The sequence below is a fragment of the Zingiber officinale genome, chromosome 1A (genome assembly GCF_018446385.1).
Source record: "Zingiber officinale cultivar Zhangliang chromosome 1A, Zo_v1.1, whole genome shotgun sequence".
Classification (NCBI taxonomy): domain Eukaryota; kingdom Viridiplantae; phylum Streptophyta; class Magnoliopsida; order Zingiberales; family Zingiberaceae; genus Zingiber; species Zingiber officinale.
In genome coordinates this window covers 79,725,569-79,753,380 of record NC_055987.1, presented here as the reverse complement: position 1 = coordinate 79,753,380, position 27,812 = coordinate 79,725,569, and the positions used below count along the sequence as shown (strand labels likewise).

General features: G+C 39.1%; 2 long non-coding RNA genes and 1 other non-coding gene across 3 annotated transcripts; 2 read left to right on the top strand and 1 right to left on the bottom strand.

Moving 5' to 3' along the window:
* Positions 1-888: 888 nt before the first annotated feature.
* Positions 889-1,965, bottom strand: LOC122026375. Its single transcript, XR_006124126.1, has 4 exons — positions 1,601-1,965; positions 1,403-1,494; positions 1,197-1,305; positions 889-948 (listed from the first exon to the last, which is right to left on the bottom strand). It is a non-coding gene; the product is annotated as an uncharacterized LOC122026375 (long non-coding RNA).
* A 1,572-nt stretch (positions 1,966-3,537) lies between these two features.
* On the top strand, positions 3,538-3,643 carry LOC122039158. Its single transcript, XR_006128049.1, has one exon. It is a non-coding gene; the product is annotated as a small nucleolar RNA R71 (small nucleolar RNA).
* A 17,762-nt stretch (positions 3,644-21,405) lies between these two features.
* Positions 21,406-21,784, top strand: LOC122005769. The gene is made up of 3 exons (XR_006118536.1): positions 21,406-21,537; positions 21,631-21,684; positions 21,766-21,784. It is a non-coding gene; the product is annotated as an uncharacterized LOC122005769 (long non-coding RNA).
* Positions 21,785-27,812: the final 6,028 nt, after the last annotated feature.

The window sequence follows — 27,812 nt, the reverse complement described above, 5'->3', positions numbered from 1 at the left end:
CTGTGTACACAAAGCATGTAAATCCATACCTGATACCATATCCTAGGCTAGTAGTATAAAGTCAGAAGTAACACAAAACTGCTACAATAGTGCTCATAACTACCCAGATCACATGTAAGGTATACTATCAAAGTAAGCAGTGTCTAAGCATATATAACAGGTATGTGATAACAGAACTGCGTAAGTAAACAACCAACAACATAAGCAAACAACATCGATATAAACATGTAAAATAACAGCAACGTATGCACGAATGACCATCCCGCCCACCTCTCTGCATCACGACTCCTGTATGGTCAAGAGGCCGGATCAGTGACTACTGTACAACACTCCAGCCGTCTCCACTCTCGAGTGATCGAGTGGACAGTTTGCATAGTAGCTATCTAGCTTCGTCGTAATAGGGTCCCTACTGCTCACCACTCCAGCCGCCACTACCCATGAGTGACCGAGTAAGTGTATAACAGGACAAGCGACACACTCTCGCTACCACTACCCAAAAGTGGTCGAGTGTGCGACTTTGGCCAACGACCCTCTCAACCACAAGGGAGACATGGTCGCCGACATGCATGCTATGACATGATATGGATAATGCAACAGTCAGCATACATATACAACAAGAATCAGGTATGCTACATGAAGCCGCATGCTCAATACAAAACATAAATAAACAATAGTCAAACAGGTAAACATGGTGTCTAGTATATGCTAATTATCAAAGATAACGACATGAGACTGTATAGATACGAATTCGAGCATCTCAAAGATTGAGTGGACAAAGTATCAAGCCAAAGAAACGAATATGAGTGGAGTCAAGTTAGATACTACATATCCGAAACAAACTCATGCACTAAAATCAATAACTAAAGAAGCAAGTCAAGAAGTACCCGCCTCTAAGTGTGGTCAGAATCCGATGTCCACTTCGTCTCAACACCCGCCTCGATCAAAGTCCTACGTCAACGTATCAATTTTAACCACATACGTATGATATTGAATAACTAAGCAAATATACAAGACATGTAATTAATCTGGCTCGTTCATTACCCTATACTAAACCTCATTTTCTGATCTACTCGAACCAATCCAAAACCCTAATTTGAACCATCCCAATTAGGGTTACCAATCATGATTTAACCCCCAATTACTAATGAGCGAATACGGTTTAAGCTATAGCAGATATCTAAATTCCAAGATCTTACCTTAGGACCAAAATTACTTCTGTTAGCCCTCTGCCAGAATAATGAAATTGTCGGAAATTGCTCGCTAGTGAGGTCTGTTGCCACAGGTCAACAATAGAGCCTCTGTAGGCTACACACATACACAATCAACCCAATAAACACATGATCACTGATGAAACCCAACATCTTATACTACAGATCTGTAATCGAAACTAAAGATGCCTTACCTAATGACTCAAAGCCGAGAATCCACTACCAAGGAGGCTTATCGGTGATAACTCACTGCTGGAGATCTTGGCCGAACCTTCACAGTGAGCCACTACCAAGAAAGCAACTCTCAGTTACCCTAATTCTCCTCCACTGACCTCAAATCACAGATCCATGGTCATAGAACCCTAATCGAGACAATCCACAGTTCAACATACCTTGATGTCGGAACCCCCACGATCGGCGGAGAGAAGCTCGACCCGATAAGCTCGACTCTGTACTCGGGAAGATGAGACTCTGTTTACAGCACACCCTCTCCACCAAGATCGGGCCCTTGGAATCAGCGGTTCAACCACAGCAACTCCGGAGCTCAGTTCTGCTCCTCCTGGCTGGAGATCCCTCGCGCGCTACTGCTCTTCGGAGAAGGCTCCCCCCTTCGCGACCTCCGTTAAGGGGTTGGGGAGATTGGCGATTCGATCTGCGACTAGGCGCCGGCGATCGAGCGCGGCGTGGTCGAGCTCTCGGCTGTGGATCGACGCTCTCAGGAGGAATGACACAAGAAAGGGGAAAGGTTGGCATTTTTTTAGGGCTTTAGGCACTGTAGCTTCTTATAGAGGTTAGGTTAGGTTAGGTTCTCATTACCCCTTAATTAAACCTCCTCTAATGGTAATTTCCAGTACCACCTTATGCTTAAAATTTATCCCCTTAAACTCCTCCATACAACCTCCAAATAATTCCAGGAAAATATCTAAAATTCCCATAAATTTCAATAGGTTATTCTCCTATAACCCTTTATTATTTATTTGCCGTATCTAACAACCTTATTAAGATGAACTGAATATGTATCACAAATTGAATCACATCCAACAAAATCTACTATTGGTACATCTATAAAATTTCCAAAAGATCACAAAAGATACTAACCTTTCTTTGCTGAGAGATACCTGAAAGTTCTAAACATGTGGATGTGACTTCTGAATCTTGTATTGGCTCTAGCTCTGGCTCAAGTGGTGGTGCCTCTAAAAGTGGTGATTCTTGGGACTTTGCTTCTATTTCACAAGTCCCTACACATTGATCCACTACATGTTTAATCCTTGCAACTCTTATAATCTCAGAAGGTTGTGTGGATAAAGGAGGTGATTCTTAAGATGCTGCTTCCACAATATAACTCCCTACACTTCCTTTCATAACATCATCATCAACACAAGAATCAAAAAATAAACCAACATCAATATCCTCAGTGGGAGAATCATCTATAATAGGGATCACTAACTTCATTTGCAGTTTTAAGTTGATTTACCACATCACATTCATCATCTGAAAATTCAATTTCATCATAACACCCTGTAAACCCAGAAGGTAGATCTGAAAACTTGTATCCACTACATTATCATCACAATCCTCATATGAAGAGTCCTCATCTTCATATACATCCAAAAATCTACACTCAACCATATTAGTGTCACAGAATTTGCCAAAGTCTTCGTCTTCATTAATCCTCACTAGCCTTTGTGGAAAAGAAACCTTTAGTGAAGGTCTTGGGAAATGTACTTCCTTTTTCCCATATTCCCTTTGAGCTTGCAAAGGAGATCCAACTTGCTTATCTAGTGTAGGTGTGATCAATCGTTGAGGGAAAGATACTTGTGGCCTTTGGGAATTTCCTGGAGTAATGAAACTGAGTTCTTGAGGTCTTCTATTGTTCTTCTCCTCAATTCTAAACAAATCCTTCTTCAGTAGTTCTTCATGATTCTTGCCACTTCTCAACTTAAAATCATTATCATTTACACTAGATCTTGTCTGTGTAGGAGGAAGGTCTTCCTTGAACCATTTTGAAACTATGCTATTAATCTTTTCCCCCAAATATTTGAACTCCTCATTCTGTGACTTGTGAATTTCAACATTCTTGGGTGGTTGAACTACATTTTGTTTGACAGGCTCTCTTGTATATATGACTTCTACTTTTTGAATTTCTGAGGGAGATTCCATCCAACTTTTGCTTGACCATTCATGGAGGTTCAATGCTACTTGATCAATCAATGTATATGCTTCGTCTACACTCTTGTCCATAAAAGAACCTCCAGCCGATGAATTTAACAAACACTTATCTGAGAAAGAAATTCTCCTATAGAATATGTGCAGGGTCAGCCATTTTTTCAAACCATGATGAGGGCACTGTCTTTGTAGACTCTTGAATCTGTCTTATGCTTCAAATAATGATTCTCCATATGTCTGAGCAAAATTTGTGATGCAATTCCTCATATAAATTGTTCTACTTGGAGGGAAAAAATGATCTAGAAATTGCTTCTCCAATTGTTTCCAACTTGTGATGCTTTGAGGACGGAGGGAATATAACCAAGTCCTTGCTTTATCCTTGATACTGAAAGGAAATGCTATCAATCGAACATATCTGCTGACACTCCTTCACAATTCACCATATCACAAAGCTCTAGAAATGTCTTAAGGTGCAGATAAGGACTTTCTGATACTTCTCCTCTAAATTTGTGACCTTGTATCATGAAAATTAACTCTGGGTCTAGTTAAAAATTTTCTACTTCAATATGAGGCTGCACAATGGGAGACATAAATCTTGCAAAAATAGGTGCTGAGAAATCTCTTAAGGGCCTACTTGACATGTTAGTGCTCATCAATATTCAAGATAAAAATAAAAATAAAGAATTAAAGATAAGAAATAAAATGCTATATAAAAAACAAGAAACAAAATGCATAATTTAAATTGCTAGATAAAAAAAATAAAAAAAATAAATGTAGAATTTAAAGACAAGCAAGAAAATGCAGATTTTTTTTGAATTATGAAAATGGAAAAACAAAAACTATTCACAAGTCTAGATTGACTAACTTGCTAATCTACTAATGTTAATGCGAACAGTCTCCGGCAACGGTGCCAAAAAACTTGTTACGATTCCATAAGTGCACGAATTCGTCGTTAGTAATATATAAGATTGTTGAACCGCAGGGACTGTTGATTAAGCACTAGAGATGTCACAAAGTAAGTTATCTAGACGGTCGAAAGTTGACTTTGGTATTTGCAAACTAACGAGAGTGATTGAAGAAAGTAAGAGAAAGATAAGAGAATCGATCTTGGAAGGAATTGAGCTTTGGGAAATGGATTCTAGGATTTTGGTTTCGTTGTGGTGGAACCTGATGTATCATGTTCTATCTTTTCCTCATTGTCAATCGACATGCGTTCGCTAGAAGTTACAGCTGCTATCCTTAAGCACTAAACGAAGAAGATCCCTGTAAAATCCTGTTACGGTTAACCCCTGTCACTAGGGTGCCTCGGTAGATCACAAGAATGTAAATCCAATCGGTATCATTAAGGATAGAGGTAAGGATTTAGTTTGGTTTCTTACTTCCTTATGGAGAAGTTGCCTCTCCTTTCAAGGAAGTATCCTAGATGTCTGTGAATGAGTTACCCTTGTCACTAGGGCCCCTCAGGTGTATGATCTAAGATTCTCTCTTTACGAAATTAGCAATTCCTACACAATCGATTAATATGAAGAGATAATCTCAGCAAGTCTCATGCATATCAAATAGAAACAAAGTAAGCAAAATCATCCAATAAGTAAAGGCATAAACATGAGTCTTATATCAAACCCTATCTAAAACTACTCCCTACATCCATAGAAAAGGAGATCTACTCCATTGTGAGGGAAGAACAATCCCAAAATATAAAGTAAAACATACTTACAACCCTTGATGTGAGAAGAAGGGGAAGAAGAGATGCTTGCCGAGATTTCCGATGTCTTGGGGATTCCTCCTTGCTCTGGAGATGGACGGAACGTTAAGGGACGACGGTGGATGAAACTCTAGGGTTTCCCCCTTAGGGGAGAACCCTTTCCTGATGAGAGGGACGAAGTCCTGAACCAAAGATCACTACAAGAAAAACCCTCATAGACATCGGTGGAACAACAACGGTTTTAAGCAAAAACCGATGTCTTTGAGTATTTTACACCGGTTTTTTCAAAAACTAGTGTCTATGAGCGCAGATTTTCACTCAAGACTTCGGTTTTTTAGGCGATGTCTATGAGCGCATTTTTTTTCGTTAATAGACATCGATTTTAACAGCGGTTTTTAAAACCAGGTGTTAATGAACCAAAATAAAATAATTTAATTTTTCCACCAATACTTAAAACCCTATCCTTCTCATCTTTTCACCGCATTTCTTTCTCACGCCGCATTTCTTTCTCACACCGCCCCTTCTCCTCTGTTCACCACATTTCTTTCCCATACCGCTCTTTCTCCTCTTTTCACCTGCTCTTCTCATGTCCGCACGACTTTCCTTCTCCTCTTTGACGATGCTGCAGTTCTCTTCTTCGCACACGCCGCTGCAGTTCTCCTCTTTTTCGCACGACGAAGTTCTCTTTTCCGCATGCCCCATCTCTGCCACCGCCATGCCCCATCTCTACCACTGTCACGCCCCGTCTCTGCCTCCACTGCGACCAGTATCCTTTGCCGCTTCCCTCTCCGCAGTGAAATCGGACTTTAGGGCTACGGCTCGTCTCCGCCGTCGTGCCCATCTTTACCACCGCTGCTACCTGTATCCTCTATCACTTCCCTCTCCACAGCGAAATTGGAGGCAGCGAGCGTTGGCTACAATTCTTTTCTCTTTTCCTACAAGAACAGAAGAGATAAAAAAGGGCTTTCTACACACGGCAATTATTCCCTTTTCCAAAGGCCTCAGTTCACCTCTTTTCAGCACCGTGCCGAAGCCACCATTTGTGTTCTCTACGGTTTCTCCCTCTTTTTCTAACAATTAGGGTACTTGTTGCTTTATGAATCTTTACTTCAGTTAATTCCTTAGAATGCCTAATCCCTGTGTAGCTTGAAGACCTAATAATAGAATTTAATTCGTACATGTTATTAAAACCTTTTACGTCATCTGTTACTTAGAATTTGAATAAAACACAAGAGGGAAGCCTCTTTCCAAAGAGAATTTGAATAAAACAATTGACGCATGTGATAGAGCCCTTGCAAAAAAGAAAGTGCTTGATTTTGTTGAGAGTAGAATGGGCTATATTGCACCAAATCTTCAAGCAATTATTGGAAGTGCAGTTGCAGCTAAACTTATGGGCATTGCTGGTGGTTTGTCTGCATTAGCAAAAATGCCTGCTTGTAATGTTCAGCTTCTTGGGGCAAAGAAAAAGGCACTTGCTGGATTTTCCACTGCAACCTCTCAATTCCGTGTAGGTTATCTTGAGCAAGCTGAGATTTTCCAAAGCACCCCTCCTCTTAGAACTCATGCTTGCCGACTATTGGCATCAAAATCAACTCTAGCTGCAAGGGTAGATTCTACTAGAGGGGATCCAACAGGAAAGGCTGGAAGAAACTTGCGAGATGAAATCCTTAAAAAGATTGAAAAATGGCAAGAACCACCCCCTGCTAAGCAACCAAAACCTCTTCCAGTTCCAGATTCTGAGCCCAAAAAGAAGAGAGGTGGCCGTCGGTTGAGAAAAATGAAAGAAAGGTTGTATTTTCACACAAAAGTACTTGGAAAAGTAAATACTCCCTTTACATGTCTAATATTGGAAGGTACACATACTAAAATTTCATGTATATTTGACAGATATGCAGTGACAGATATGATGAAGCTGGCAAATAGGATGCAATTTGGAGTGCCAGAAGAGATCTCTTTAGGTGAGTAGACAAGTGATATTCTTTTCTGATGATTGTTATTTACTATATATATATATATATATATATATATATATATATATATATATATATATATATATATATATATATATATATATATATATATATATATATATATATTTTAAATGGTTGTATTAAGCAACTTAGAATGCAGTATGTGGTTTAATGCTTGATATGTCAGTTGGATCTCATTTCTTTTAGTTTTAACATAATGTTGCAGTGCTCATGCAAAATATCAATACATTGTTTGACAATTTTAAGGGCTTTGTAAGTTTTTGCAGTTGTCTATTGCCAAATGCCAACTTCATCTATAACATGTACATGTTTCCATTAATGTTGGCTTTGGTGCCATATGTTGCTACAAAGCTCAATTTTTAACTCATTAGCTTCCAAATGAGTGTTGTTGTTGTTAGTGATGAACTTTACTATTTTAAGGTTCAAGGTCCTCCTAATTTTCTGAACATTTATTTTCTCTTGCATAATTTTATTATGATAATGCAGCTGACTATCTATCTTAGATCATTAAAATAATTATTAGTTCATACTTGAATATTTTCTAAAATTTATGGTTCTCTCATAATGTTAAACTTATTTGAATAAGTATTTTTGTAGAATCATTTTTGTAACACCCCTAGAAAGCCTAGATAAAGTAAGGGCAATGAGAGTACGAATGTAATGAAAAGAATGTGTAGATAGTCTACGTTGAATGTTACGATGGGAAGGATTTAGATGATTATGAAAGAAAATAAAGTTGAGAATATAAATCATCTATGCATGATTTATAATGTATGGAATTAATGTAGACAAAAGGAAGAAATATGAATACATGTATGAAATATTTATGCATAATGCATAATAGGGAAATATACGAATTATTATGTACAAAAGAAAATAAAATGTTAGAAGAGAGATTGAACCTTGGACCTCTTGTAAGGAACATGTATAGGATACCAAAGGGGATAGGAGAATTATTGATAAGGAGAGAAAGGATTAAGTAGTTAAGAATAAGAAAGGATTCTTTTTACTTAAAAGAAAAAGGAAGTAAAAAGAAATAAAAATATACATAACCAAGTTTTGAACCTTGGTTCTCTTGTGGATGCATGCATGTATTAACCAAGTGGGATAGGAGAGAATATTGTAAGAGGAGAGATAGGAATTTTAATTAAAGGAGAAAAAAAAAGAGAGATTAAGGGAAAGAAAAGAGAGAACTCAAGAGGCATATCTCTAGAATATTCTTGTCATTTAAGGGGAGAAATGAATAGGGAGGATGAATCAAGTCAAGTTCCTTCCCCTCCTTTTAGTATAAATAGGCATGGAGGGGGGGCTTCAACTTCATCCTCAACCCACTCATCCTCCTCTCCTCCCTTTGTGCCGAGACCTCCCTCTCCCTCTCTTTTCTTCTTGTTGCCGAGCAACACAAGAGGAAGGAAGCTCCTCTTCCTTCTCACTCCCTCCCTCTTCTTTCTTTCTTGTTGTTGCCGAGCAACACAAAGAGGAAGAAGCCTCTTCTTCCTCCCCTCTCCACCAAAAGACCTAGCCACTCCTCTCCTCCATTGGTGCCGAGCAAACAAGCAAGGAAGAAAGGTCCCCAAGCAAGTTCTCAAACCTAGGAAATTTAAGCGAAGAAGGTAAGCTTCCCCTCACCTGTGGTACAAGGCTTTTTATATATTTTTCAGATTTTATGAGGATTTTAAAACCTAGAAACAAGTTTGAGAAAATTCGGTTAAGAAGAGCTTTCGAAATCTAGTGAGGTTTAACTAAATCTACACTACATGATAGATTTTCTATGCCATGGAAAAGGGATCTTCTTCATGTTTTTACACCTATATGATGCTTGATCAAAGGAGTACTTAACCATAGAATTTCAGCCAAAAATATTTTTAAGAGGCTAGGGAAATTATTGTTTTACCCAACTAGTACGAGGTCCTCCCTATGAAATGTTAAGGATCATGTATTAGTTTTCTTGCTTAGAAGATAATTGAAAATAAAAGAAAACCCACTCCTATATTTCGGCCAAGGAAGGGTTTAGGGTTAGGAAGACCCTTAAATTTAAATAAACATGCTCATGTGATAGAATACAAAGATCTCAAAAGATTCGTACGTTGAATATTGTTAGAACTTCATGAATTCTTTCTTAGGGTTTTCGGCCATGATGAAATGGATAGCTTAGAAAAGCTTAAACAAAATGTTAATATGTTCAAGACCTTTGTGGGGTCATGATATGAAAGTTGATTAATGCTCTCATGTTTAATTGGAATGAAGAAAATGAGTACATGATATAAGACAAGTAAGATCACAAGAGTCCTAGCTTATTTATGATCCAATTTTATGTATGATATTCTTAGTAACTTTTGCCATGATATTTACTTAAGCTTTCCATGCTTTAAGTCACTTAAGAGACCTAGCTTAAGGACTAGTAGGTTTCGGCCATGAAGGAAATAAAAGAAAAAGGGAAAGAAACCTAGGATATGCTATGAAATTATGTTATATGTCATGATATGTGATAGCATAGGAAATGTTATACATAATGAGAAAAGAATGAAATTTATGTTATGTAAATGCCATGATATGTGATAGCATAGGAAATGCTATACATAATGAAGAAATGCTATGTTATGTAATATGCCATGATATGTGATAGCATAAGGAAATGCTATACATAATGAAGAAATAAAACTATGTTATGTAATATGCCATGATATGTGATAGCATAAGGAAATGCTATACATAATGAAGAAATAAAACTATGTTATGTAATATACCATGATATGTGATAGCATAAGGAAATGCTATACATAATGAAGGAATGAAATTATATTATGTAATATTCCATGATATGTGATAGCATAAGGAAATGCTATACATAATGAAAAGAAACGAAAAAGGAAATGCATGAAAGATTGTTAAGGACATGATATGATAGTTATGCATGATATGTTATTTTGTATGGTTTGTACCAAGGGTGGGCTTCGTAAACGCCCCGGGGTCGATGGAATAAGACTCGGGCCTCGTCAGTAATGGGCTTCTGAATGCCCTAGGTCGATGGAGTAAGACTCGGGCCTAGTATGTATGTATGGTAGGGTTCAAGACTTGCTACCTTGGACCTACTTAAGAAGCGCGCGCATGATGTATGTGGTACAAACCGGGATCCCCTCAATGATGATATTAATTTCAAGTATTTATAAGTATAAGTTTTCAAATTCATGATGCATTGCCTACATATGTGCTTTAAATTACCTGATGATTAGATATAATGTCATGTGATATTATGATATGAATATGATACTCTTGTATGTTATATGCTTATGATACTATGCATGATATTAATATACGATGATTCGGTTTTAGTGAGTAGGAAAGGAACTTACTGAGCCATGAGTGCTCATAGCTTACTTTCCTTGTACCGCAGATAAAGAAGCTGGATGAGCTAGAGGAGCAACAGGAGGAGCAGATAGTGATGTGTGTGGTGGTGGCTCGGCAAAGAACGATCCGGACAAATTAATATGATTAGTTATAGAATCAACATATGCACATTTGAACAAATCAGAATATGTGATATTATGCTTAATAAATTAAATTCTTTAAAGTTTTTATTCTTCCGCTGTTATAACTAAAGCATGTACGTAAGTAGTATAAGAACGTAGCGCCGCCTTTGGTTGGGTAAGAAGGGCGGGCGTTACAATTTTGGATAAGAGGTGGATGGTTTTGTCAAGACAAACTGAGGAGTATATAAATGGAGTTGAGAGTTTCTTACATATTGCGTTTTCTAATGCCAACGTAATGGAATGATTTTGTAGTAATCTTAACAATACGTATTAAGTTGGGTATACCAATTATGAGATATTCTATATCTTCAAGCATTAAATTCATTTATTGTGGGACAACCTTGTAAACAACTTTTTGGAAATTCTAATTTATCCTCTTGTGTTGTAGTAAAAAATTTTCAAGACTCTCACTGGGGTTTTTAAAGCACAAACACTATTTTTGTTGCTTTCTTTTTATTTATTTATTTTTTCGATAGAGTTCATAAAGTACATATATCAGTAATTCATGCTTTTTTATGTTTGTCAAAGTAGTCTACATATGGTTCAAAGGTTTACCAATTTCTTTGTGTATGTGCCTAGCCATTAAACTTCAAATAGAATTGAAGTTAAGGTTGATAGTTTAAAGAAGTGTGAATAAGCTCAGCTCTATAAAGTTTGTGTAGTATGCATTTTCCCTAGTTGGTTTAAGTGATAATGAGAGGACTGATTACTGATGTTTATTAACATATAAAGTTTGTTGATTTATTTTGTTACTAATGATGTTTGCTTTGGTGTTTGTAGTTAACAATAAGCGAAGACTATTATTAGGTGCATATGGAATGATACTGTGTATTTTTCTCGTTTGGTATGATATACAATATTTTGAATTATTTTTATTAATTTTGTATTTACATTGTTTCATTTCACTTATACAAATATATACATTATATTTGCAGGTGACAGGTACTTGGATTTTTGTGAATCAATATAATGATCGAAGATGATCCATCTAATCTACTTTTTAAGTTACAAGACTTTGTTAGTTTTAAAATTTAATATTTTGAGTGTATGTGTAGATTGCTTTGGATGTAAAAGACTTATTATTAGTATTACATTTGTAAATTTGATTCAAATGACTATTAGATGAATAAAAATATGGCCCTTTAGGTCTCCTTAATAGTTGCAACTAAGGGTTTGATGTTGTTTCTCCATGTCAAAATGTATTAATTGGCTGCTATATGAAACATGTCTATTTTTTCCTCTAATTATTTCTATTTTAACTAATATCTTACTCATTTTTGAAGTACATGATGATTTGTTGTTGACTTACATACAAAAGAAGAGAAGTTTATTTACAATGTGTAGTTCTTGTTTGTGTGAACTCTTAATCATTTTCTATTTATTTCAGGTTCTTCATAACATTGCTCTTGCAGAATGCTTTCACTGGAATATGCTACGTGATTCAATAACTCATATTTTTCCACTGGACTGTTAATCTCTTTTTGATTTTGTGGATAACTGTTGGGTTTTTCGGGCCGCGAAAATCGCTTTTCGCGTCGCGGAAACCCCGAATCGCCCAAGCCACGGATCTCGTGCAAGGTAAAACCGAACGAAAATACGAGTACGAGTTTGAAAAACTTTAATCTACAGTAGATCTACATAAGGATAAACCATTTATACCTTTGTAGCGAAGCCCTTCGCAATCCCGCTTGTCCTTGGTTCGCCGGATCTCAAAAGTGTCAAAATAGACACTTCTCTATTTGTATCCACACAAGCAAGAGATGGAGAAGAAACCTTAGAGTGTGCTAGCACTCAAGCAAGGTCTCGGCAAGAAGGAGAAGAGGGAGAGAAGAATTGTGAGCAAGAGGAAGAAGATGAAATCAATTAGCCTTGAATGAAAAAATAAAACATTCATTTTTTTTTACACTCAAAGTGGTCGGCCACATTAAACCTTGTAACCCCCATGGAATATCAAGAGTCACAACTCTTGGTAACTCCCATGAGGTGGCATTTGGTCAAGTCAAACTTGACCAAATGAAGAGGCCTTGATGATGTGGCATTGGTCAAGTCAAAGTCAAGTCAAAAACATTACTCTTCATCTTCCTACTTAAGTCAAGTCAAACTTGACCACTTCTATCCCTTGGTTGTTCTAATCTAACCATTGGTTCAAGCCAATTTTAATTTAATGAATCTCTATTCATTGAATTAAATTAATTAAATGAGTCTAAGTCCAAATTAGACTCACTTAACACATGAACCAACTTGAGTCCAACTCAATTATCCTACTTTGGATTACTCTTAATCCAATTTGGTTCATCATATGAACCTAATCATTTAGGTTCATCAAATGAACCTAGTCTCCATCTATTTGCCCTTAGTGTGTGACCCTATAGGTTCTTGTAACGTTGGCAATGCCCCTAAACCCATTTAGGAGCATAAGTAATGAGCGGTATCTAGCAACACATCATTACTACCCAAGTTACAAGAATGTCGAGATCCGACATCACCTTGTGACTACTAATTGTGACTCCTCACAATATGTGACATTGTCCTTCTATCCTAGACATCTAGATTGATAAATGTGAGGCATACACCGTGTCATCCTCCAATCAATCTAAATCTTGAATCCCAAGTAGACTCACTCGATCAAATGAGCTCAACATCTAATGTTGACTCATTTGGGCATGGCCATGCGCTTAGTGGTCTCACTCTATCAAGAATAGCGATGTCGCTCCCGTCATATGGGAGGGATAGATTCCTTCTACATCACTCACATCCCTCTGCATAATTCGTTACATACCCAGTAATCGCCTTTATAGTCCACCCAGTTACGGGTGACGTTTGACGAAACTAAAGTACATAACTCCTTATGTAGGGATCCATGGTGACTTCAGGTCTAAGGACTAATAGTCATACTAATAGCCACATGAGTAAGTATATGACACTCATATAACGATCCATGATACTTTCTCATGGCGGGTCATTCAGTATACATTCTCTAATGCATACCCATGTGTCAGCTTGATATCTCTATATCCATGACTTGTGAGATCAAGTCATCGAGCTGACCTACATGCTAGTCTTATTGCATTAACATTGTCCCTGAATGTTAATACTCGACTAGGAATGATTTAGAGTAGTGTTCCCTATATCATCTCACTATCGATTCAACTAATCGATTGATATAGGTATGAACGTTCTACTCAAGGACGTTACTATACTTCTTTTATCTGACACTAATACAAATAAGCATAATAACCAAAAACCAATGCCTTTATTAAGAATATGATATACATGAGTCCATACAATCATCAAATGATTGGCTCTAGGGCTCTAACTAACAATCTCCCACTAGCACTAGTGCCAATCAGTATAGGCTCTAAGGCATAAAGACCTAGTGTGACCATCATGCTTCCTCTATGCCAAAGCCTTGGTCAACGGATCTGCGATGTTAGCCTCTGTAGGTACTCTGCAAATCTTCACATCTCCTCTATCGATAATCTCTCGAATGAGATGGAAGCGCCGTAGTATATGCTTGGTCCGCTGGTGTGAGCGAGGTTCCTTCGCCTGTGCTATAGCTCCATTGTTGTCACAATAGAGCTCAATGGGGTCAGCAATGCTGGGAACCACCCCAAGTTCAGTGATGAACTTGCGGATCCAAACTGCCTCCTTTGCTATGTACTCGGCTTCTATTGTAGAATTAGCTACTGTATCCTGCTTCGAACTCTTCCAGCTGACAGCGCCACCATTAATGCAAAATACGAACCCCGACTGCGATCTATAGTCATCCTAGTCGGTCTGGAAGCTAGCATCACTGTAACCCTTTACAGTTAGCTCATCATTGCCTCCATATATCAAGAAATATTCTTTAGTCCTTCTTAAGTACTTAAGAATATTCTTGACCGCTATCCAGTGACTTTCACCTGGATCTGACTGGTATCTGCTCGTCATGCTCAAAGCATACGAGACATCAGGTCGAGTACATAGCATGGCATACATGATCGATCCTATGGCTGAGGCATAAGGGATCTGATCCATGCGGTCTCTCTCCTCTCTAGAAGAGGGACTTTGAGTCTTCGAAAGACTCACGCCATGTGACATCGGCAGAAATCCCTTCTTGGAGTTCTGCATGGCAAACCGAAGGAGTACCTTGTCAATATATGTACTCTGACTTAGGCCAAGTAATCTCTTAGATCTATCTCTATAGATCTGTATCCCTAGAATGCGGGATGCCTCACCTAAGTCCTTCATTGAGAAGCAACTCCCTAGCCAGGTCTTGACAGACTGAAGCATAGGGATGTCCTTCCCAATGAGTAGTATGTCATCCACATACAATATGAGGAAGACAACTATATCCCCTACAACCTTCTTGTAGACACAAGGTTCATCTTCGTTCTTGATGAAACCAAACTGTTTGATCGCATCATCAAATCGAAGATTCCAGCTCCGAGAAGCTTGCTTTAGTCCATAAATGGACCTATGCAGCTTGCATACTCTACTAGTATGCTGTGGATCTACAAAACCCTCAGGTTGTGTCATGTACACATCCTCGAGCAGGTTTCCATTCAGAAACGCGGTTTTGACATCCATCTGCCATATCTCATAGTCATGGTAGGCTGCAATAGCAATCATGATCCGAATAGACTTAAACATCGCTACTGGAGAAAAGGTTTCATCATAGTCAATACCATGAATCTGCTTAAAACCTTTAGCTACCAAGCGACTCTTATAAATAAGTCCATCCATGTCAGTCTTTCTCTTAAAGACCCACTTACACCCAATGGGTTTTACCCCTTCAGGTGGATCAACCAAAGTCCATACTTGGTTGGTGTACATGGACTCCATTTCGGATCTCATGGCCTCTAACCATTTATCGGAATCTGGTCTCATAACAGCTTCTTGATAGGTGGTAGGCTCATCCTCTATGAGCATAACGTCATCATGGTCAGACAAGAGAAATGAATATCTCTCAGGCTGACGACGTACCCTATCAGACCTGCGAAGAGGTATGTCTACTTGAACCGGTTGTTGTTCCTCAACTCCTTGTGGAACATCATCCACAACACTTTGTGGTTCCAGTTCAATTTCCATCGAGGCATCAGTGCTATTGTTCGCATCTTGAACTTCTTCAAGATCGAACATGCTCCCACTAGTCTTTCTAGAAACAAAGTCCCTTTCTAGAAAGACCCCAGTCTTTGCCACAACTACCTTGTGCTGACTGGGAATGTAGAAGTAATATCCCTTAGTTTCCTTGGGATATCCAATGAAATAACACTTGTCGGATTTGGGTCCTAATTTGTCTGAGACTTGACGTCTAACGTAAGCCTCACAACCCCAAATCCTCATGAAAGACACCTGGGCATCTCTCCCAGTCCATATCCTATATGGTGTCTTTATCACGGCCTTTGATGGAACTCGGTTGAGTATGAAAGCTGCCGTGTCTAGAGCATATCCCCATAGATATGTCGGAAGATCTGTGTGACTCATCATAGATCGTACCATATCTAATAAGGTACGATTCCTCCTTTCGGATACACCATTCCACTGTGGTGTTCCAGGAGGAGTGAGTTTTGATAAAATCCCACACTCAGCTAAGTAGTCACGAAACTCATGACTTAAGTATTCACCACCTTGATCTGATCGAAGTACCTTAATACTCTTGCCAAGCTGATTCTGTACTTCATTCTTGAATTCTTTGAACTTTTCAAAGGATTCAGACTTATGTGTCATCAAGTACACATAACCGTATCTACTGAAATCATCAGTAAATGTGATGAAGTACCTATAACCGCCTCTAGCCGCAACATTGAAAGGGCCACATACATCACTATGTATGAGTCCTAACAAATCAGTTGCTCTCTCGCTATGCCCACTAAAGGGGGTTTTGGTCATCTTGCCTCGTAGGCATGACTCGCATATCTCATATGATTCTAAATCAAATGAGTCCAGCAAACCATCCTTATGGAGCTGGGATAAGCGCTTGTCATTTATATGACCTAAGCGACAGTGCTAGAGGTAGGTTTGGTTCATGTCATTTGACTTGAACCTCTTGGTACTAATGTTATAGATAGGGCTCTCGAGGTCTAGAATATAGAGTCCGTTTATTAGAGGTGCACTACAATAGAACATATCATTTAAATATACAGAACAACATTTGTCTTTTATTATAAAAGAGTATCCTTTCTTGTCTAAACAAGAAACTGAAACTATGTTCTTAGTAAGAACAGGCACATAACAACAATCATCTAAATCTAGTACAAGCCCAGAGGGCAGAGATAGCTGATAAGTTCCTACAGCAGCAACCCGTGCTCCATTGCCTACTCGTAGGTCCACCTCGCCCTTTGCCAATGCTCTGCTATTTCTCAGCGCATCAGTACAAATGTGAGAAGCACATCCAGTATCTAATACCCATGATGTAAAAATAGATAGATTGACTTCTATAACATATATACCTGAAGTGGAAGTCTCACTTCGCTTCTTCTTAAGATCCTCCAAGTATACCTTGCAGTTCCTCTTCCAGTGCCCGGTCTGACCGCAGTGGAAGCAGGTAGCATCCTTGGCGACCCCTCCTTTAGGCTTCAGTGCCTTGCCTTTGCCCTTGGTTTGGGACTTTCCCTTACCTTTGGGCTTGCCCTTGCCCTTGTGCTTCTGGACCATCAGAATGGGCTTAACCTTCTTAAGGTTAATCTCAGCAGTTCGTAATATACTAAGTAGCTCGGGCAGTGGCTTGTCAATCTCGTTCATGTTATAGTTGAGAACAAATTTACTATAGCTATCCGGCAAGGACTGCAAGATCAAGTCAGTGGCCAGCTCTTGGCTAAGTGGGAACCCCAGTCTTTGTAGGTTCTCTATGTAACCAATCATCTTGAGTACATAAGTACCTACAGGAGCCTCGTCTGACATCTTGCACTGAAACAGTGCCTTAGAGATCTCAAATCTCTCATGCCTCGCTTGTCCCTGATATAGTTGGCGAAGATGCTCAACCATATCGTATGCGCCCATCAACTCATGTTGCTTCTGAAGCTCTGAGTTCATGGTCGCGAGCATTAGACAGGACATATCTAATGCGTCGTCTTGATGCTTCTTGTAAGCATCTTTGTCGGCTCGCGGGGCATTGGCAGAAGGAGCCTCCGGAATGGGCTGCTCCAGAACGTACAACTTACGCTCACGGGTGAGAACTATTCTCAAGTTCCTGTACCAGTCCAGAAATTCGCTCCGTTGAGCTTGTCCTTCTCAAGGACGGATCGCGAGGAGAAGGAATTCGTGTTCGACGTCATGGTTATCTACAACAGAAAAATTGCAGAAATAAATATCATATTCTTTGAAAAATCATTTAATTAGGCCTTTAATTAAATGATGCTCCCACTGAATTCTATAATTCTTGTGGGACAAGATCCACATCATACTAACCCTTGAGTTAGCTTTGGCTAATACGCCCAAGGCTTAGTATGATCGGTAGGTAACGATTACCAATTACATCTCTATGCAACTCTTGTTTATAGAATCAATATCCGCATTTATATTAGAACTCGAGTTAGCTTTGGCTAATACGCCTGAGAGTTAATATAGATGTGATATTGACCTATCTTTCCAACTATTGGAAGAATGCCTATAGTTGACTCGATCCAACCGAGTAACTATGAATACTCAATCTAATTGAGTTTGTATTCACCCATGCGTTGATAGACGGGACCAAGATTGTCCCTCCGTACCCTACCAAGATAATATGTATTGCTCTGCTTTGGCAGATTCAACAATACATGTGATCGAGGTAGTGATAGGTATCACGGCACGGTTAGGCATTAGAGTTGAGTCGATTGAGATCTAATCTAATCGAGAAGGATGCATCTTGTGCACGACTTAGATCTAATCTAATCGCAAGGGTGCATCATGTGCACGACTTAGATCTAATCTAATCGTTAGGCACTAATTAATTAACTACTTATTAAATATGCATCACATACACAAGCAATTAATTAATCTATTTGTGATTTAGTCATGGCCCTACTACGATCTTCTCAAGCCAATGAGAAGATCGATTGGTCAACCTAGGGTCAACAGCTTCTTCAAGCTACTCCCTTTGACCACCTTGTGTTGCTCGTGCCCGCCTCGGAACTCCGTCTCGTGTGGACCCTCCACCGCTCCAATTTGTACATTACAATTTGAAACTCGAGTTACATTCGAGTCTAAATCTAATTTACAACAAGAAAATAAGAGAAGGCACGACGCGCAGGTCGCGAATATAATACAACACTCGCAAACACATAACGGCACGCAGGCCGTATTATGAATTACAACATAACCAATCATATTGGGCTTTGGGCCATGACTATCACAAATTAATATATATAATTCAAAATTATATATTTTCATAATTTTCTATAATTTTAAAATTAATTTTTACAATTTTACGAATAAAATTTCCCGGCGGTTACGTTTAGCGGTTTCGGGCGCAATCGCGGAACGGATCCCCTTGCGGGGCCCAGGGGCATCGCCCCTACCCACGATCTAACCATCGCGAGGGTTCCTTTGCGATCCAACAGTGCCTAAACCCGCTGTCCCAAAACGATTTGGGTCGAGACATTGCCGTTTCGGAAAAATCTTCCCGGCGGGTTCGTTTTTAGCGATTTCGAGTGCAATCGCGGAGCAAATCCCCTTGCGGGGTTAGGGGCAGTACCCCTACCCACGATCTAACCATCGTGAGTTACTCCTTTGCGATCTAATGGCACCCAAGCTCGCTGTCCCAAAAGGATTTGGGGCAAAACGAAGCCGATTTTGAAAGATCTTTCCGGTAGCCGAAGCCTACAAGTGCCGAGACACTTGTGCTTCGCTTCTACGGAAAAATTACCCATAAAATCATAAAAAACTAATTTTTACAGAAAATCACAGAAGGTTTTATTTTTCATAAAAATAAAAACAAACTCGTACAAGCCTTGCACGTGGCTCTGATACCACTGTTGGGTTTTTCGGGCCGCGAAAACCGCTTTTCGCGTCGCGGAAACCCCGAATCGCCCAAGCCACGGATCTCGTGCAAGGTAAAACCGAACAAAAATATGAGTACGAGTTTGAAAACTTTAATCTACAGTAGATCTACATAAGGATAAACCATTTATACCTTTGTAGCGAAGCCCTTCGCAATCCCGCTTGTCCTTGGTTCGCCGGATCTCAAAAGTGTCAAAGTAGACACTTCTCTATTTGTATCCACACAAGCAAGAGATGGAGAAGAAACCTTAGAGTGTGCTAGCACTCAAGCAAGGTCTCGGCAAGAAGGAGAAGAGGGAGAGAAGAATTGTGAGCAAGAGGAAGAAGATGAAATCAATTAGCCTTGAATGAAAAAATAAAACATTCATTTTTTACACTCAAAGTGGCCGGCCACATTAAACCTTGTAACCCCCATGGAATATCAAGAGTCACAACTCTTGGTAACTCCCATGAGGTGGCATTTGGTCAAGTCAAACTTGACCAAATGAAGAGGCCTTGATGATGTGGCATTGGTCAAGTCAAAGTCAAGTCAAAAACATGACTCTTCATCTTCCTACTTAAGTCAAGTCAAACTTGACCACTTCTATCCCTTGGTTGATCTAATCTAACCATTGGTTCAAGCCAATTTTAATTTAATGAATCTCTATTCATTGAATTAAATTAATTAAATGAGTCTAAGTCCAAATTAGACTCACTTAACACATGAACCAACTTGAGTCCAACTCAATTATCCTACTTTGGATTACTCTTAATCCAATTTGGTTCATCATATGAACCTAATCATTTAGGTTCATCAAATGAACCTAGTCTCCATCTATTTGCCCTTAATGTGTGACCCTATAGGTTCTTGTAACATTGGCAATGCCCCTAAACCCATTTAGGAGCATAAGTAATGAGCGGTATCTAGCAACACATCATTACTACCCAAGTTACAAGAATGTCGAGATCCGACATCACCTTGTGACTACTAATTGTGACTCCTCACAATATGTGACATTGTCCTTCTATCCTAGACATCTAGATTGATAAATGTGAGGCATAGACCGTGTCATCCTCCAATCAATCTAAATCTTGAACTCCAAGTAGACTCACTCGATCAAATGAGCTCAACATCTAATGTTGACTCATTTGGGCATGGCCATGCGCTTAGTGGTCTCACTCTATCAAGAATAGCGATGTCGCTCCCGTCATATGGGAGGGATAGATCCCTTCTACATCACTCACATCCCTTTGCGTAATTCGTTACATACCCAGTAATCGCCTTTATAGTCCACCCAATTACGGGTGACGTTTGACGAAACTAAAGTACATAACTCCTTATGTAGGGATCCATGGTGACTTCAGGTCTAAGGACTAATAGTCATACTAATAGCCACATGAGAAAGTATATGACACTCATATAACGATCCATGATACTTTCTCATGGCGGGTCATTCAGTATACATTCTCTAATGCATACCCATGTGTCAGCTTGATATCTCTATATCCATGACTTGTGAGATCAAGTCATCGAGCTGACCTACATGCTAGTCTTATTGCATTAACATTGTCCCTGAATGTTAATACTCGACTAGGAATGATTTAGAGTAGTGTTCCCTATATCATCTCACTATCGATTCAACTAATCGATTGATATAGGTATGAACGTTCTACTCAAGGACGTTACTATACTTCTTTTATCTGACACTAATACAAATAAGCATAATAACCAAAAACCAATGCCTTTATTAAGAATATGATATACATGAGTCCATACAATCATCAAATGATTGGCTCTAGGGATCTAACTAACAATAACTTTGTTACAAACTATGCTATGAAGAGAGTTTATTATGTCAACTATGCATTGGGGATATCTGGACGTAGGAAACCTTGCTGGCATCTATTATGAACAAAGTCAACTTGACATGGCAATTCTCCATTACAAGCAAGCTATCAACTGTGATTCTACCTTTATTGAAGCTTACAATAATCTGGTAAGTTGATAATGGTCTAATATGTCAAAATATGGTATCCTTCACGATGGTGAGCCAGGTTAGTTAATGATCGACTTTCTTGCACATTAAAAGGGGAATGCTCTCAAAGACGCTGGACATGCTCTCAAAGACGCTGGACATTATAGGGTGACTTTTTAATTTGGATATTTTTATTCTCTTAAGTTTTTTTCCTTATTGAATAACTTCATTTTAATAATTTTTCCCAAGTCATGCTTTGCTTTACAACCTAACCATCCACAAGCATTGTCAAGCCTTGGCAACATATACATGGATTGGTAAGCTTTAGAAATGTTTGATGACAACTGTGCGAATAGTTTATTTTTGTTCCTTAATGAAACTTCTCTTCATGCAGCAACATGATGAGTGTTGCTGCATCATTCTATAAGGCAACTTTAGCAATTAAACAGGGATATCTGCGTCCTTCAACAACTTGGCTATTATATACAAGCAACAGGTAGAGTATTATATCTGCCTTTTTCATTGCTAGTTTGAGAGTTACTGCATATTGCCTCATTTAATGGAAGAAAGTCATATAATTTGTCTATCATCTTCTTTGCTGTCTTTGCCCCTAGTTGGAAATTGATAGTTCTCTTGTATTACACCAAGGAAATTATGCAGAAGCAATAGCCTGTTACAATGAAGTTCTTCGCAGACTGCTGCTGATGGTCTTATCAATAGAGGGAACACATTTAAGGAGATTGGTAGAGTTACTGAAGCAATTCAGGATTATATACGTGCTGTGAATATCAAACCAACTATGCCTGAAGCCCATGCAAATTTGGCTTCAGCTTACAAAGATAGGTAATTTCTTCTTTGAATTTGTGCCGGTGTTGGACTATATCAGTATCTTACATCTATGATTCTTCTTTCTATTTATTTGTGGTTGAGATAATTGATGAATGTTTTTCTTTTTAAGCATTCCAATTACTCATCTTGTTACCTGATGCTCTTACTGCTTTTTCAACTATGATTTTTGGTCTTGATTTACTAATATATTATTTATATATTTTTACAGTTTACAAATCTCAAGTACTCCAGAGTTGAAATTGATGAAGTGCGGTTCGAGTGGGCTGAATGCATGCTAGATTACATTTGAAGTGCGGTTCTACATTGATCTATTGTTAAAAGAATGTTCTACCTTGATTCTGATATCTATTAGCTTTCGATGTAAAAAGAATATTTGTGTATTTTATGGATACTGTTGTAAAAAGATTATTTATGTAATTTGTGAATATTTGTGTATTTTATGGATACTGTTGAATGAAGAATATTTGTGTAATTTGGGTATTTTTTTGGTTACTATCGGTTTCGGAAATCAGATTTGTGCTGTTAAAAAATAATGATATTACATCGGTTTTCCACTGCTACAAAACCGGTGTTATTAACTAATATTACATCGGTCGTATACCGCTGCCAAAACTAGTGTTATTAACATATAATATTACATCGGTTTTACACTGTTGATGAAACAGTGTCGTTAAGTGATACTACACCGGTTAATAATCGATTCGAACACCGGTGTCGTTAAGTGATACTACACCGATTTTAACCCGATGTCTAAAATGACAGACCTTTTACATCGGCTTCATAGACATCGGTCGAAAATGTAATAGACACCGGTGGAAAACCGATGTCTATGAGGGTTTTTGTTGTAGTGGATGATCCCAAGAATAGGGTTCTTGACCCTTTTATAGGCTAGGGAATGGGCGTCGCATAGCCCGTACCACGGCTGCACGAGATCCGCAAGGCCAAGTGCATCCTCCCTTTGGGTTGAGTGGCACGACCGTGCGAGATCACACGATCGTGTCTTCCTTCCACTCTGGCCGCGCTGCATGACCGTGCCAATTGGCACGATCGTGCCTTCCTTTGCCTCTAGCCACTCCGCACGACCGTGCAAATTGACACGGTCGTGTCTCTCTTCTGCTCTGGTTTCACTGCATGGCCATGCGAATTGACACGATCATGCCTTCCTTCTACTTTGGTTACATCGCACGGTTATGCGAATTGACATGGTCGTGCCTTCCTTCTGCTCTGACCATGCAGAATTGTATCAAGTCTGTGTAGATCATTTTAGCACATCTTAACGTGGTATTCTTGAGTTGAGGTCTTCATCAAAATTGTAGATATTGAAGTTATCTACAATTGGTATAAAGAATAGCTCAAAACTCCAACTAAGAAGAAAGTTATGGTTATTTTAGTTTTAGTCTGCAGTGTAGAAATTTTACACGGCCTGGACACGACACCTTGGAAGATCTAGACTCCACTTAAGGTTTGTTTCTGCTCCAAATCATGTTCTGTCAATAAGAAAACACACAAAGAGTAGATCTCCGAACAAAAGAGTATTTATGTTGAATATATTCTAAGAGAGGTGAACATGCACAGAATATACGTGAATAAAGTAAGTGAATGTGCGCCAAAACATGTATAAATGATCATAAGATCTACGCAGATCATGGGGTTGATCTTCTGCAGGTCCTTTCTGCAAAAGTTCTTCTTTCTCCTGGGGAACACCTTTCTTACCAAGTTCACCAGGTACTCTTCGTCTTTTGAATCTTGATCAGACTCATCTTCAGGTTCAGGTTTGGCCTTCATCTTTTCCTTGGAAGAACTTGCAAACAAAGTGATACCTTTCTTGGGTTGGGTGTTAGTTTGCTCGTGTAACTCAAGTTCACAAAACAGCTCATCTAACTTTAATTTAGAAAGATTCTTCGAAATCTTATAGGCATCCACAATGGATGCCCAAATGCATTTCGAGGAAACGCGTTTAGAGCGTGCTTGATCAAATCGCGGTTCTCCATTTGGTGGCTAATAGTGTGAAGTCCGTTGAGGATATTCTTGATCCTCGCGTGAAGTAGACTCGCGAATTCTCCTTCCTACATCTTAATATTAAATAACTTATTTAAAAGAAGGTCTCGCTTGGTTACCTTGGCGTCGTTGGTGTAAAATAACATAACCAAATAATAATAAAATAATAAGATTTTATGGACGAATAACATTAAGGGAATTTTTAGGAATTTTTGGAAATTTTCTGAGAATTTTTCGGAGCTCGTATGACGAGTTTAAGGGGATCAATTATTGAGCCACGGGAAAACCTATTTGGAATACCCATTTAATAGAGAGTAGATTATTTTAATTAACCTATGGTTTAGATTAATTATCCTAAGTTTTGTTTACCGAGCCCTAATCCTTTTTCCTCCTCATCGCTGATTTCTTCTCTTCTTCCCTCAATCTCACCGCCAACTCATCCCCTCCTCCCGATCTCTCTTGCTCGACGCCGACCACCTCGTCTTCTTCTTCCCCTTCGTTGAGCTTGCACCGCCACCGACGCATCTCTCCAGAGCTTTCTACTCTCCATCCCCCGAGACTCCCTCTTGCCTCTGCTCGATCCTTTTCTTCCCAGACACCGACGCTAAGGGAGCTGATCGTCGGTGACTGAGTATCCCTCCTCTTCCCGATCTCGCCTTCGCGGACACCTGATCGTTGCCGCTCGGACGTCGTCGATATCCACGGCCATTAGTACTGAACGTGGTCGCGAAGGGAAGGAATCCAACCCCTCTTCCGATTTGCCGGCCGTGCCCTAGTCCCCAACCACTGCCGTCCTTGTCGCAGCACCTGGGTGCCACACCTCCGACCACTTTGTAGGTGCAGCGGAAGCCGGCAAGAGGGGGGTGAATTGCTGTAAATAAAAAAAAATAAAATATACCCTCCTCGTACATTCAACTCAATTAGTGAAATAGTAATAAAATAGTAAAGCAATAAAAATTAAAAACAGAAAGACAGAGAAGACAGGGAGTTAACCTGGTTACAACCAAGACGGTTGTTAATCTAGGGCGATGAAGAGCTCAGAAGAAAAATTCTCCTTCTCTGAAGGCGGAGAAGCCTTTTACACTTTGGAAGCTTAGAACTGTTGCTAGGAATGGCTACACAATGATTGCTTGAGTTGTTGTTAAATTCCTAGCTCTAGGGGCCATTTTATAGCTACTGGAAATTCTATCCCGAGGGTCCAAGGCGCCTCCAACAAGGTCCAAGGCGCCTCCAGCTCGGTGAGTGGATAGAATTCTATCCGGTGCTCGAGCGGTCATTCTGACCTGGCTCAAGGCGCCTTCAATGCTTGTTTAAGGCGCCTTCAAGCTACAGAAACTTCCTGCTACAGTAATTTTCAGCCTCTTTTGACTCCTTTTCTTCTTCGCTTTGGCTTCCGAAGCTCCGTTCTTTTGGGTGATTGCGGCCAACCGGAATAGGGCTCACCCGAACCCAATTCCCGGCCTTCTCCTCGAGCAGCCTTCCGTCCCGGCTTAACGTTCCTCGAACGCCCGCACGCTCTTCACGCCCACCGGAGTACTCTTCCGCAGCTCTCTCGTCCTTCGGACGCACCGAGCCCGTCGGCTCCCTTCTCGTGCCGTCCTTCTCGCTAGCTGCGTCTTCCGCTCGACTTCCTGTGCTCCTAAACTCCTACACACTCAGGCACAGGGATCAAACACAACAGGACCTAACCAACTTGGTTGATCACATCAAAACACCCACGGGGACCAACAATCTTACCCTTTTTGATGTGCATCAACACAAGTTCAAGTTAGGGTAAAAATAGACACAAAAAGTCATTTTAAAGAAAAATTACTAAACTAACATATTAAACATAAGTTTTGCAATAAAATAAAATTGCAACATAGTTAGAAAGAAAAATTTTAATTTTCCTAACTCCCCCTCAACTTGTATTTTTCTCTCCACCTTTGATCACAACAAAAATGGGGTCCTAATTAGAGGGAACTTTTTTAAAAAAATTCTAAGTAAATGAATTTTTAAACAGAACTTTCCAGAAAAAATATTTCTAAAAATGAATTATAAACAAAATTTTCAAAAATGTTTGATTAAACTTTCAAAACATTATTTAATTCTAATTTTTAAATCCTTTTTCAGAAAGTTAATTAAACCTTTCATTTCAATATTTCAGCTTCCAGGTCGTGGCGATGCACTAGGCCTTCTTGGTTATTGGAGCAACAACCACTTCCTTGACAAAGCTTTATAAAGAAATTTACTGTTTAATTTTCTTCTCTAAAAGCGCTAAGTCTAATATTTCAATTAAGATCAAATATTATGATTTTTAAATTTCCATTTTAACTTCTCATAAGTTCTTAATTCACAGTTTTTTAGAATTATGGCAAAAAATATTGAGCATGCAAAAAATTATACATTTTCTATTGTTAGTTTGTCAAAATCTTTTAATTGACAAATTGTGTCTTTTAACTCAATATTCTTTAATAGTTTTTCAGTTTTTAATTTAAAATATTCTTTCGACGAAATAATTTGTAATTCACGGAAACCTTTCGGCAATATTTCTATTGAAACAATTAATTTGCCAAGAGGTGGAGACCATAACTGACTTACCTTGTCAGCGGTTGATTCTCCCCCTGTTGAGTTGTTTTTATCTTCTGATGTTTCTCCCCTTCATCGATGCTCATTTGTGATGAGCATTCTAGGTCTTCAAGTTGGAGTTCAATTACTGGTTCTGTCTCGGCACTTACCTCAGTTTCAGACTCTTCTAACGTCGGATCAGTGTCCATCGAGGAGTCGGATTCAGCTTCAATTTGTTCTTCGTGGAGTTTTAAGAACTTTTCCCAAAGTTTTTTTGCGCTATTGTACTCTCCGACTTTGTCGAGATCTTCATTTGGTATTGTGGTTAGAAGATGAAATTCAGCCCGTGCATTTGCCATAAACTCGTCACGTTGCTTCTCGTTCCAGAGGTATTTCTCGAGTTCTTCTCTGTTTGATTTCTTTGGTGCTTCATAACCAGATTTCATTATTAAATAAATAGAAAAATCAGAGTTAAGGTATACCTCCATCTTTTGCTTCCATGAAGCAAACTCCCCCTCGAATTCAGGTGGGTAGTCACTGTCTCCGGCCATCATTTTAATCGTTGTGCGTCAGTCGACGGTTAGTCCTTTTAAGCGGTCTGACTCTGATACCAATTGTAGGTGCAGCGGAAGCCGGCAAGAGGGGGGTGAATTGCTGTAAATAAAAAAAGAAAATATACCCTCCTCGTACTTTCAACTCAATTAGTGCAATAGTAATAAAATAGTAAAGCAATAAAAACTAAATACAGAAAGACAGAGAAGACAGGGAGTTAACCTGGTTACAACCAAGATGGTTGTTAATCTAGGGCGATGAAGAGCTCAGTAGAAAAATTCTCCTTCTCTGAAGGCGGAGAAGCCTTTTACACTTTGGAAGCTTAGAACTATTGCTAGGAATGACTACAC